Source organism: Cupressus sempervirens, chromosome 4, assembly GCF_028749045.1.
Source record: "Cupressus sempervirens isolate cs-2001-9-10 chromosome 4, ASM2874904v1, whole genome shotgun sequence".
Lineage (NCBI taxonomy): Eukaryota > Viridiplantae > Streptophyta > Pinopsida > Cupressales > Cupressaceae > Cupressus > Cupressus sempervirens.
This window is the reverse complement of record NC_143121.1, coordinates 560,013,661-560,027,073: the sequence shown is the minus strand read 5'-3', so window position 1 is coordinate 560,027,073 and position 13,413 is coordinate 560,013,661.

Sequence of the window (13,413 nt, the reverse complement as noted above, 5' to 3'; positions counted from 1 at the left end):
TACATGGTTATATTTACTATTCAGAATTGTTGTTTTAATTTCATATGAAAGTTATAAAGTAATTATCAATATTTATTTGTGGGAAAAAGTTTGTAGAACACTAATTCATCCCCCTCTCATTAGTAGGTACTATGTGTAATCCATAAAATTCTTATTACCAATAGAAGACATCCCACCAACCACAAACCTACCCAAAACAAGCATACCAATAATAATTATATCAACAACAAAAAAAATCATCAATGTACAAACAAAAAACATATCAACAATATGCATAGACAAATTCTCAACAATAACCATTAAATCAAATGAGTGCCATATCCATTGTAGATGGACAAAAACCACATGTCCAAAAGGACTTGAAACAAGTGTTTACCCCCTTAGTGAACCTTTAGATGATATATTTGGAAAAATGGTGAAAACAAATCTCATGGTCTTACTAGAGACACAAATTGATCAAATTGTCTCTAAAATTGTATGGTTCTAAGACAAGAAATATATACCTATCACCAAGTCAAGGGACATATCACATTATGTGAAAGGTTCTAGATCAACATGGATGGTTATCTAAGTGATTTGATGCAAATCATTTATGTACTGATGATATGTGGATGGTATTTCCTTCAATATCAACCTATAGCCTATCATATGTATTTGTGGTTGGTTCCTTTCCCCTTGATCTACATACACAAGGGTGGCATCAAATTAAAGCCCAAAATAGCATATCACACCTTAGCTCAAACATGTTGGACCTTGCACATTTATCTCCAATGACATACTAAATGGGCAAGAGATGGCCTCGAACATCAATACCTAGTTGTACAAAGAGTCACCTTCGAAAGATGAAGGTCTACTTGACTATCTAACAGAAAAAAATCCTCATTAACATTAAATTTATACAAAATAATCAGATTATCAAGGAGGAAGTTTGAGCCAAGAAGAAATAGGAATCAGATAGCTGTCATGCCCAAAATATGAGGGCAAAAACACACAATTTGTTTTTTTAAAGTAATGATGATAAGGTTCACTAAGGTTTAAGAGTTTGATTCGCAAATGAAGAAATAGGTTTACTACATTTCATCTTAAGTTTATAATAGTGAGAAGGAATACATTGTTAAAGTTAAATTCTCATTATTAAATTGGTATCAACATTTGATTCATTATTACATTAAGATTACAACAATATATTGAAATTAATTGAATAGCAATATAACCTGAACTTAAATTAACTGAACAAAACAAATTAACATTATCTATTAGTCTATCATATACTAACATGTTAAGACAAGATAATAGCTCACATGAAGTTTACTAACACCTTTAAATATATTGATAAAATTTCTACTACATTAGAACTAATTTCTAAATTAATCTTATAATCTAAATACTTTCTACTAATGCTAATTAATACTAATAACTTAGCATCCTAACACTAACAACAAAATTTAACTAACCTAAATTTAAACTAATCATAAATTACAACTACTTAAAAGAAAACTTTTTAATAACAACAAACTACACTAAAATACTAACTACCCTCCCCATATTCCTAACATCCCCTACACTACCTGCCACCCCTTACTTACCTAAAGCTAGCACCAAGTAGGGGCACGTGGCCCTAGGGATATCCCCAAAAAAAAAACATGGGCAGCAAGCATGGAGGAAAAGTGGGTTAAGTTCTCATTAAACACGTGCTGCCAAAGAACAACAACAAATGGGGCATGTTGTTTTTAAAAACTATGAGTGCTGACCCAGCTTGTCATGCATAGGTTCTCACCTTCCATGCATAGAACAAGGCTCCCTAGGAAATGCAGTAAGGTAAGGGGCAAGGCTAGCATTGTGTTTAATGCTTCCTAAACACATGCTCAACCAATCCCAAGTTACGTGGTCAACAAAGGAGGTTGCGAGTTCAAGGTGGGAGTACAAGGGTTTAAATCCCAATTTAAAGTGTGTTAGTCAAGATAGGAAATGAATATGCCCATCTTTGGAGGGTAGAAACAAAATGTAAATGCTAAAAGTTAGTTAGGTGATATGTAGGATAAATAAGATATTTAGCTTAATAGCTTATCAGCTTTATGCATTTTCCCTATAATTTTTTATTTTTTTTGAATTTTAATTTTAAACTTAAAAGGATTCACATAGAATATTCTCTATTACAATATGGAATTAAACATCTTGCCCATACAAAATCTAGAGGGGTTTTGATCTATATATATATTTTTCTAAGTGTCATTTTTGCTTAAGTGAAGATTTTTCAAACAATGTGTTTTTTCTAACAAGGGAGTAATATTTTTTTTTTAAACACCAATAAAATTTGCTAAAACATAGTTAAACCAAGAACTAGAATAATTCATTTTAACAACATTACAAGAATTACCTTATTTCCCTATTACCATGAAATTGAATCGACTTTCCATACGTAACATAATATCATTTATATGCTTATTTGTTTATTTGCCTTAACATATTTGTACTTGAAATTCACATAATTGAACATCATCATTTCATCTTATTTTTGATATACATTCATATAACTGAAAAAGATATGAAAATGACATAACAAGCGATATTACTTAATCATTATTTTATTGACAACCTGATTCAAAGGCTCTATCAGGAAAGAACCAGGAAGAAAACCTGACATCTTTGCCACAACAACAAAAAGTTCAAAACCAATTTACACAGGATTTCAATCCCAAACATGATTGAATTTCAACAATGAATTTTAAATTTCCTTCATGGCCCTTAACAAGGGACCCGTCTCATTTTCTGTAATACATTGTTGATATCGTAGAGAGATGGAAACTGACCAGGTGACAAAAACCATCACAAGAAGACAAAATCAAACATTCATTCCCATACCAACTTTTCACAATAGGTTCAACATTGAATCAAAACTAGGGAGAAGGTGGATTTTTCCAACAGGAGATGTCAGACACAACACCAAAATAGGTGCCCAATCGGGGCTATAACTCAAGAACTTCCGTTCTTCCATTCTTTTATGCCAAAATTCATATGTAGTTTGTGTTGACAGGTAGGGGCCGATAACACCCTACCCTCTCTCCCTCTTCTCATCTTGAGAAGAGACTCTACACTGTTGGAGTCCAACTGAAGACCTTTCCCGAAATGGCCACTTCTACCTATCTGAGGGTGAGTAATGCCAAACACCCATAAAAGAAAACTTCAAATTCAAACAACACAAAGGAAAACATGAAGAAAAATTGTTTCCAATCCCTCCCAACATACTCAACACACATACAAACATACATAAGTAATAAAACTGAAACATGAAGCACTACATAAAACCAAAAGGAGGTAAAGTATTCCTACCTTTAAGAAAATAGGTTATGGCAATGAACAAGTTTGAGAAGAGCTAGCTTTCCTCTCCTTCTCCTTCAATTTTGAAAATCCCTCTAAATCTAGAGGTTGGGTGAACAACCCAAACCTCCTCAAAAAGCCTCTAAATAAGATCAAAACTCAACTACCTCTCCCAAAATCCAATAACTCCCCCCCACTTGCCTAAAGATCTAGAGGTTTCTAACTTCACTAAACCTAAGGCTAACCTAAAGGTGGGGTTAGGGTCATTCAACCCATGGTGAAAACATTCTATTTTCGCACTAAAGCAAAAATTGACTTTTGAAGTGACCATAAAAGTCAACAAAAGGGGATAGGCGGGTGGAAAATGACCACAACCCATACCCATACCCCTTGGGTATTAAGATATCATGATTTAAGTCTTAGGAATAAATTTGGGACCTAACAAATGCTAGAAAAAAAATGACTAACTAACAACCTACCAAAAAGTAGCTTAAACACTAATCTAGATTAGGGGTAAATAATTTGATTAAAAACTAATTAGCAAAAAGGTCACTAACTTGGTCTGACTTAGATTTAAGGGCTACTTGGTTAACCCTAACTAGCATGCTAGAATGCAAAAAAAACAATTCACAAATGTCAAGCGACACTATAAAAATACTATTATGAAATGTTAACATTTACTAAATTACAAAATGATACATTCATACATCTCACAATACAATTAAGATATGAACAACGGGGTTTCCACAAATGGCACATAGGGTTCAGTTCCATTTCTCCATTGGGTTTCTCAGCTAAAATACCCTGCACACTCATTGCACACACTAGTAGCCCCATAAAATCACATGCATATATGTATATAAATATCAGGAAAATCTCATTAATTAAAACATACACCTTTCAATTAATTAGGGTTTCTCTCGTTCTACTCATATTCTCAATCATTAAATTTTCATAATCAAAGTGTTAATTTTGTATTCACTTACTTCAATACACATGTTCATAAAGCATTAAATGATGAAACCAAATATCTGAAAGTAAAACTCCAAACAACATGAAATAATATAATATGTTCAGTGTATCTGATAGTGTCTTGACATGGCGAGGTCTCACATAGGCATGAACTTCCTCCTAGAGTTCATAAAAAAGATAAGGGTACTGATATAGCATCTATGTTGCATCCTCCCATGAAGTCATGAAGTCATTATAACAGTTCCACTGGACCCTAACCTGGTGCAGCTCTCAGCCTCAAAGTGCTAGGGTCCATTGGGCAATAATATGGATAGGCTCTAGTGCTAGCTATCCATCCGACTCCACCTACAAAGAATCCCAATCTATAATATGAGACTCATCATAAATGTATCCTCTAAGTACTGAAATTTTAAACACATCATGGATGCATGATAGGCTAGATGGCAAAGCTAAATAGTATGTAATAGGTCCTATCCTCTCTAGGATCTCGAATGGTCCAATGAATCGGGGTGCCAACTTAGAGCCCTTTTCAAATTGAATCGAACTCTTGTGCAGTCACACCCTCAAGAACTCTCTATCTCCAACTTGATACTCTTGATCTATCCTCTTCGCATTGGCAATACTTCTTCTACCTATCTTGTGCCTCTCTCAGGCACTATCTAATCAGGGTCACCTAGTGCTCTAGCTCCTTGACTAATTGAGGACCAATGGACACTTGATCCTCGATCCTATCCCAACTCAAGAGCATTCTAGAAGGTCTTCCATACAAGGCCTTATAAGGCAGCATACCTATGGATGAATGGTGCCCATTGTTATAGGAAAACTCAACAAGATGTAAGTATTCCTCCCATTTGACCTGATGGTCAATCACGTACATTTGTAGCATGTCCTCCAAAACTTGATTCACTCACTTAATCTAACCATTGGTTTGAGGATGGTGCATTGTACTCAAATTGAGCCTAGTGCCCAAAGCTTCCTGTAACTCTCTCCAAAATGAAGAAGTGAACAAAGAGTCTCTATCAGAGATGATATTATGGGGTACACCATGAAGTTTGACAATGTCCCATAAGAACACCTGAGCTATGTCCAATGCACCCCAAGGTGACACACTAGGTCAAATATGCCCCTTCTCTAAGAGTTCCTCCAACTGATTCTTTAGTTCACTAAGCTCATGAGTAGTCATCCTGTATGGTGATCTCAAAACTAGCTCAGATCTTGGCACAAGATCTATATAAAAATCCACTGCTTTAGGTGGAGGCATACTAGGGAGCTCTAAAGGAAACACATCTACAAACTCCTGTAAGATTGGAAAATCATTGAGGGATGGCTCCCCCTCTGAATCTTCCTCTCTGTCACTAATGGTGATAGCAAACAAATGAAAACCCTTTCAGATGCACTGTCTAAGATGCATAGCAGAAATCATACAAAGGGATATAGGTCTCTTCACTCTGAAGATCTCCTTAAAGATACCATCTTCATCCACACATTCCACCCTCTTCTATCAACAATCCATCTTCGCGTTGTGGGCATAAAGCCAATCCATGCCAAGAAAAACATCATAAGAACCTAGAGGGGTAATGCATAGATCAAACATCGTGGACATGTCTCCAATCTACATCTGGAAATTATGCACCATGGAACTAACTAATACTCTAGCTCCTAAGGCTAACTCTACTTCCCAACTGACATCTTGTCTAACTACCACTATCTTGCAATGCTCCACTACATATGGAGATTTAAAAGAGTCAGTAGCTCCAGAATCAAATAAAACTACAACCATATGGCCCTGTACAATACTTGTAGCCTCGATAACTATAGCCTGATGCTCAACCTGGTGGTTGTCAACCGCTGCAAAGACTCTATGAGATTTTCCCATGTCACCAACTATCAGCTCTAAAATAGCCCCTCTCTAACCATTAGATGCCTATCCCTATAGACACTCTCTAGCTATATGACCCATGCCACCACAAGTGTAGCATGGTCCTTAGGTATAAGACTATGCACCTTATGACCTAGACTCCTACGATCCTCCTAACCTGCTAGACCCATTGTATCCACCCCTAGAAAATTACTGAGTCTTCACTGACTAAGACTATGGGTTATGTACCTTCTGATCCTTCTTGGGACTCTAAGACTACCAATATTTGAGCTTGGAGCCTTGATAACCCTCAGAAGGTTTCTGCTATTGTTGTTGTTGTGGTTTCTGTTGCTGAGACTATTGGACCTTAGAGGACCCTACTCTATAGTTCTGATTCCCTTTCCAAGGGGGCTTTTGCTAGGTGGAGTTTCAATTTTGAGACCAATCTCGTGACTCTTGTCTACCTCAAGTATCCTTAGCAACTAGTGCTATCTTCACTACCTGTCTGAAGGTAGTAGGGAAGGTCGAACGAATTAGATCTTGAAGTAAAAAATTTAGACCCATGATAAAGTGATGCACTTGTAATTTCTCATCCTTCATGTATTCAACATAAGGAAGGAGTTCAACAAACCTGCTCTCGTACTGAGCTACTGTAAAACCCCTCTGATATAGAGAATGAAACTCCTCTATCTGCTTCTATCTAAAGTGCTCTGACAAGTACCTCTCTCAAAATCTCTCCAAGAATGACTCCCATGTGAGGGTATCCATCCTCACTCTTCCTATAGTCTCCTCTTGATGCCACCAATTGGAGGCATCTCCTCTCAGCTGATGGAATACTAGACATGCCTTTAGATTACTCCCATAAGGACGTAATCTAAAGCACCACTGTAGGCTCTATAACCAAGCCTCTGCTAATGTCCCCTCAATGGAACTAGTAAATAAAGGTGGCCCAAGTCATATCAATTCCCTGATATCATCTCCTATATGCCTAGGAGGCTTGTCAGGTGGGGGTCCTCTCTGGTGTATTGACTCACCCTCATGCCTTTCCCGCCCTTCTAACTACCTCAGTAGGGGACTCCTAGTCCTCTCTCTGCCTCCTCTCGGTCCCTCTACTTCCACTATAGGAATCTATTGTCCTAGTTGAACTACAAGAAGTACCCTCTGCTGAACTACACCAATCAATGTCTGAAGGGCATCTATAATGTCCTAGTTCGAGTTTAGTGGTGGTGGAGGTGGTAAAGGTGGTGGTGGTCCATCCTCCTATCCCGCTCTACCAACTCTTGCCCTACAACGTCTACCTCGTTAATTTCTTCGAGTAACAAGAGGCATCCTACAAAATTTAATGTTTGAGTTATGTTTTAGAAGCACAATGGTTTAGGGCTACTAGTGTTCAAACATGGGCTCTAATACCAAAATGTCATGCCCAAAATACAAGGGCATAAATACACAAATTTTTAATTTAAAGTAATGATAATAAGGTTCGCTAAGGTTTAAGAGTTTGATTCACAAATGAAGAAATAGGTTTACTAAATTTCATCTTAAGTTTATAATAGTGAGAAGGAATACATCGTTAAAGTTAAATTCTCATTATTAAATTGGTATCAACATTTGATTCATTATTACATTAAGATTACAACAATATATTGAAATTAATTGAATAACAATATAACCTAAACTTAAATTAACTGAATAAAACAAATTAACATTATCTATTAGTCTATCATATACTAACATGTTAAGACAAGGTAATAGCTCACACAAAGTTTACTAACACCTTTAAATATATTGATAAAATTTCTACTACATTAGAACTAATTTCTAAATTAATCTTCTAATCTAAACACTTTCTACTAATGCTAATTAATACTAATAACTTAACATCCTAACACTAACAACAAAAATTAACTAACCTAAATTTAAACTAATCATAAATTACAACTACTTAAAAGAAAACTTTTAAATAATAACAAAATACACTAAAATACTAACTACCCTCCCCATATTCCTAACATCCCCTACACTACATGCCACCCCTTACTTACCTAAAGGTAGCGCCAAGCAAGGGCACGTGGCCCCAAGGATATCCCTAAAAAAAAATAGTGGTTGGCAAGCATGGAGGAAAAGGGGGTTAAGTTCTCATTAACCATGCGCTAACCAAGAACAACAACAAATGGGGTGCACTATTTTCAAAAACCTTGAGCACTGACCCACCGTGTCATGTGCAGGTTCTCACCTTCCACACATAGAACAAGGCTCCCTAGGCAATGCAACAAGGTAAGGGGCAAGGCTAGGATTGGGTTTAATGTTGCCTAAACACATGCTCAACCAATCCCAAGTTATGTGGTCAACAAAGGAGGCTGCGAGTTCAAGGGTTTAAATCCCAACTTAAAGTGTGTCAGTCAAGATAGGAAATGAATGCGCCCATCTTTGGAGGGTAAAAACAAAATGTAAATGCTAAAAGTTAGTTAGGTGATATGTAGGATAAATAAGATATTTAGCTTAATAGCTTATCAGCTTTATGCATTTTCCCTATTATTATTTTTTTTTTTGAATTTTAATTTTAAACTTAAAAGGATTCATAGAGAATATTCTCTATTACAATATGGAATTAAACATCTTGCCCATACAAAATCCAGAGGGCTTTTGCTCTATATATATTTTTTTCTAAGTGTCATTTTTGCCTAAGTGAAGAGTTTTCAAACAATGTGTTTTTTCTAACAAGGGAGTAATATTTTGTTTTTTAAACACCAATAAAATTTGCTAAAACATAGGTAAACCAAGAAATAGAATAATTCATTTTAACAACATTGGAAGAATTGTCTTATTTCCCTATTACCACGAAATTGAATCGACATTCCATTCGTAACATAATATCATTTATATACTTATTTGTTTATTTGCCTTAACATATTTGCACTTGAAAGGAGCAAATCCACAGCACCAACATAATGTCCTTTTAATGATGATAGGATTTGCAAAATTGTACTTCAAAAAGGAAATTATTTTGAGTTATGCAGAACCCCCTCTACTCCATAATCACGTGTACAGAAGACACGAGCTAAAGGAAGCCAAAAATAAACCCATAAACACGCGCAAAATTATTTTCACTCTCAGTGCCTTTTGCTACTCTGAACTTGGCAATACTACTAGTGGTTTAGGGTTAGTTGAGCCAAAAACTGCAATGGTGGGTGAAAGGATCAGAAGAGAGCCATGGGGTGAAGCGGAGAGATGGAAAGAGAAGAGGAAGGTCTGGAGAAAGCTCCAAAAGGGAGGTATAACCAAATTCATAGAGAAGCTTCATGGATTTGATGCAGAGGTTACTAAAGCTATGGTTGATTCCTGACAAAATGTCAGGGTCAAAATTGATGTTGTTTCCCACCAAATCACTGAGGGTCTTATTGCGGAGGTGACTGGCTTTTCTTAGGATGGCTTGAACTTCTACAGGGACAAGAAGATGTCCACAACCGTTGTCAATGACTTTGTCAAGGATGATAAGGAGAAAACCAAATTGATCAAGATTGACACCTACTATGACATTGATTCCATCAAAAAGTTTTGGAGGTATGTTCTCAATATTATCATTGAATATGTCACTCTTGAGCCCAGGTTTGATAGAATCAGGACTCATCATTTTGTTCTATTAAATCATTTTAGACACAAAGTGAAAATTTCTTTTCCTTTTTACATTTTCACCTCCATGGCCAAGAATATAGAGGGGTTCAAGAAATGCCCTATCAAAAATCCTGCCCTCCATGAGGGTCTCCTGCTTTTGATTTATGAGTTCTTGAAAACCCAAACTAGAGGTAAAACCATTGGGGATATGGGTAGTGCCTCAGAGGACACTACCAGTTCTTATTTTGGGGATGAGCTTGTAGTGAAATCAAAGAAAATTGACACCCCAAGAAAAGCTATCCCTGTTACCCCTGATCCCTGCATCCCTAGCAAGAAGAGCCCCAGATGTCTTCCCCCTATCCCCCCCTCTCCTCATCCTAAGGATTTGAAAGAGGCTAGTGATGATGATGTGGAGTTTGATACAGAGTTTGAGGAGGAGGACTTGGAGACAAGGAAGGAAAGTGAGATGGAAGAAGATAAGGGGAGAGAAAATGACAAGGAGGTGGTGACCCCTATGGACCCCAAGGTTAACCCTAGGAAAAGAAAAGTGAACCAGGTCCTGCCCCAAGATCATCCCAGTGACCTTGTTGATGTGCCCCCTAGCCCCACCATGCCCAATTTACCTCAGGAGGTTCCCATTTTTCCCCCAGAGGAGATCATTGAAATCATGGTTGAAAAAGGGGGGGAGGTAATCGGAAAGAACAAGAGGAGGGCCTCAAGGAACTTCTATGGGGACAAGGTTAGTTTGGGTATTGTTAGAGAACCTGCTAAAATCTAGGTGCTAGAGGACCTTGACAAAAGTACCCACTATGACGAGCTCATTGACCTGGCTCTTTTGGTTATCTCTGACAATGTGCATGAAACTTGCTTCAACTTCTTGAACAATGCAAAGAACAGCCTGATTGACAACTTTCATTCCATCAAGTGGCTTTTTCAAAAAATTGAGGCTTTGAAGGACAGGAGCAACCAGCCCAACAACCAAGATTTTGATAAGGACCAAGAAGCTAGAGGAAGCAAGGACTAGGTGGATAGCTAGGAGAATGACAAAAGCCAAGTGTCTAGAGACCATCAAGATGACAGACTCACCCAGCTTGAGTAGAAGGTCCAAAGGCTAGATTTTGTCCACCAGATAATCACCAAACAGATAGTGGACACCCTTCACACCTTGAATGAGAATATTGTCAATCTGGGGGACTATCTGACTACAACTGGCCTTGAAAGGGATGCAGAGTAGAACACAGAGCAAGGATTCAACCGGGATGAATTTTAGAAAGAGGCTAGTGACTAGGTGAATTAGGGGAACTAGATGAACACTCCTGCTAGGATTCAGGAGAGCGCAGCCAGTCAGAAGGACAATGATGTTGTAGAAACCCTGTAGGCCATGGACACGAATGACCACTAGCCTATTTGCCTAGCTTTCCTTTTTTGTCTCTGGCCTTTGTACTTTGGCTTCGGGCCTTTTTTTATCTTCGGCCTTTTGTGGCAGTTTTTTGTTCATTTAGTCTGTTTCATCTCACTCTTTTTGCTATAAAACTTTGGGTTTCAGGATCCCTGTAAAACTTATTTTACCTAATCAAAAACATATTTGCACTTGAAATTCGCAGAATTGAACATCATCATTTCATCTTATTTTTGATATACATTCATATAAATGAAAAAGATATGAAAACCTCATAAGAAGTGATATTACTCAAACACTATTTTATTGAAAACCTGATTCAAAGGCTGATCCATCAAGAAAGAACCAAGAAGAAAACTTGACATATTTCCACAACAAAAAAAAGTTCAAAACCAATTTACACAAGATTTCAATCCCAAACATGACTGAATTTCAACAATAAATTTTAAATTTCCTTCATGGCCCTTAACAAGGGACCCATCTCATTTTCTGTAATACATCACTAATATCATGGAGAGATGGAAACTAACTAGGTGACAACAACCATAACAAGAATACAAAATCAAACATTCATTCCCATATCGGGTTTTCACAATAGGTTTGACATTGAATCAAAACTAGGGAGAAGGTGGATTTTTCCAACAGGAGATGTCAGCCACAACACCAAAATAGGTGCCCAATCGGGGCTATAACTCAAGAACTTCCATTCTTCCATTCTTTTATGCCAAAATTCATATTTAGTTTGTACTGATAGGTAGGGGCCCATAACACCCTACCCTCTCTCCCTCTTCTCATCTTGAGAAGAGACTCTACACTATTGGAGTCCAATTGAAGTGCCTTTCCCAAAATGGCCGCTTCTGCCCTATCCAAGGGTGAGTAATGCCAAACACCCATAAAAGAAAACTTCAAAATCAAACAACATAAAGGAAAACATTGAAGAAAAACTATTTCCAATCCCTCCCAACATACTCAACACACATACAAACATACATAAGTAATAAAACTAAAACATGAAGCACTACATAGAACCAAAATGAGGTAAAGTATTCCTACCTTCAAGAAAATAGGTTATGGCAATGAACAAGTTTGAGAAGAGCTAACTTTCCTCTCCTTCTCCTTTAATTTTGAAAATCCCTCTAAAACTAGAGGTTGGGTGAACAACCCAAACCTCCTCAAAAAGATTCTAAATAAGATCAAAACTCAACTACCTTTCCCAAAATCCAATAACTCCCCTCCACTTGCCTAAAGATCTAGAGGTTTCTAACTTCACTAAACCTAAGGCTAACCTCAAGGTGGGGTTAGGGTCATTCAACCCATGGTGAAAACATTCTATTTTTGCACTAAAGCAAAAATGGACTTTTTGAGTGACCACAAAAGTCAACAAAAGGGCTAGGGGGGTGGAAAATGCCCCCAACCCATACCCATACCCCTTGGGTATTAAGATATCATGATTTAAGTCTTAGGGATAAATTTGGGACTTAACAAATGCTAGAAAATAAATAAGGACTAACTAACAACCTACCAAAAAGCAGCTTAAACACTAATCTAGACTAGGGGTAAATAATTTGATTAAAAACTAATTAGCAAAAAGGTCACTAACTTGGTCTGACTTAGATTTAAGGGCTACTTGGTTAACCCTAACTAGCATGCTAGAATGCAAAAAAAACAATTCATGAGTGTCAAGTGACACTATAAAAATACTATTACATAACGTTAACATTTACTAAATTATAGAATGATACATTCATACATCTCACAATACAATTAAGATACAAACAACGGGGTTTCCACAAATGGCACATAGGATTTAGTTATGTTTCTTCATTGGGTTTCTTGGCTAAAATACCCTGCACACTCATTGCACACATCAATAGCCCCATAAAATCACATGCATATATGTATATACATATCAGGGAAATCACATAAATTAAAACATGCATCTTTCAATTAATCAAGGTTTCTCTCGTTCTACTCATATTCTCAATCATTAAAATTTCATAATCAAAGTGTTAATTTTGCATTCACTTACTTCAATACACATGTTCATAAAGTGTTAAATGATGAAACCAAATATATGAAAGTAAAACTCCACACAAGATGAAATAATATAATGTGTTCAGTGTATCCGATAGTGTCTCAACATATCGAGTCATGAGTATCAAAAAAATGTATCACTATGCTACGATGGGTTTGGGTGAGGTCTCACAATATCCTAAGGCATATAATCAGGAAAAATACAAAGGGATTAGTTTTG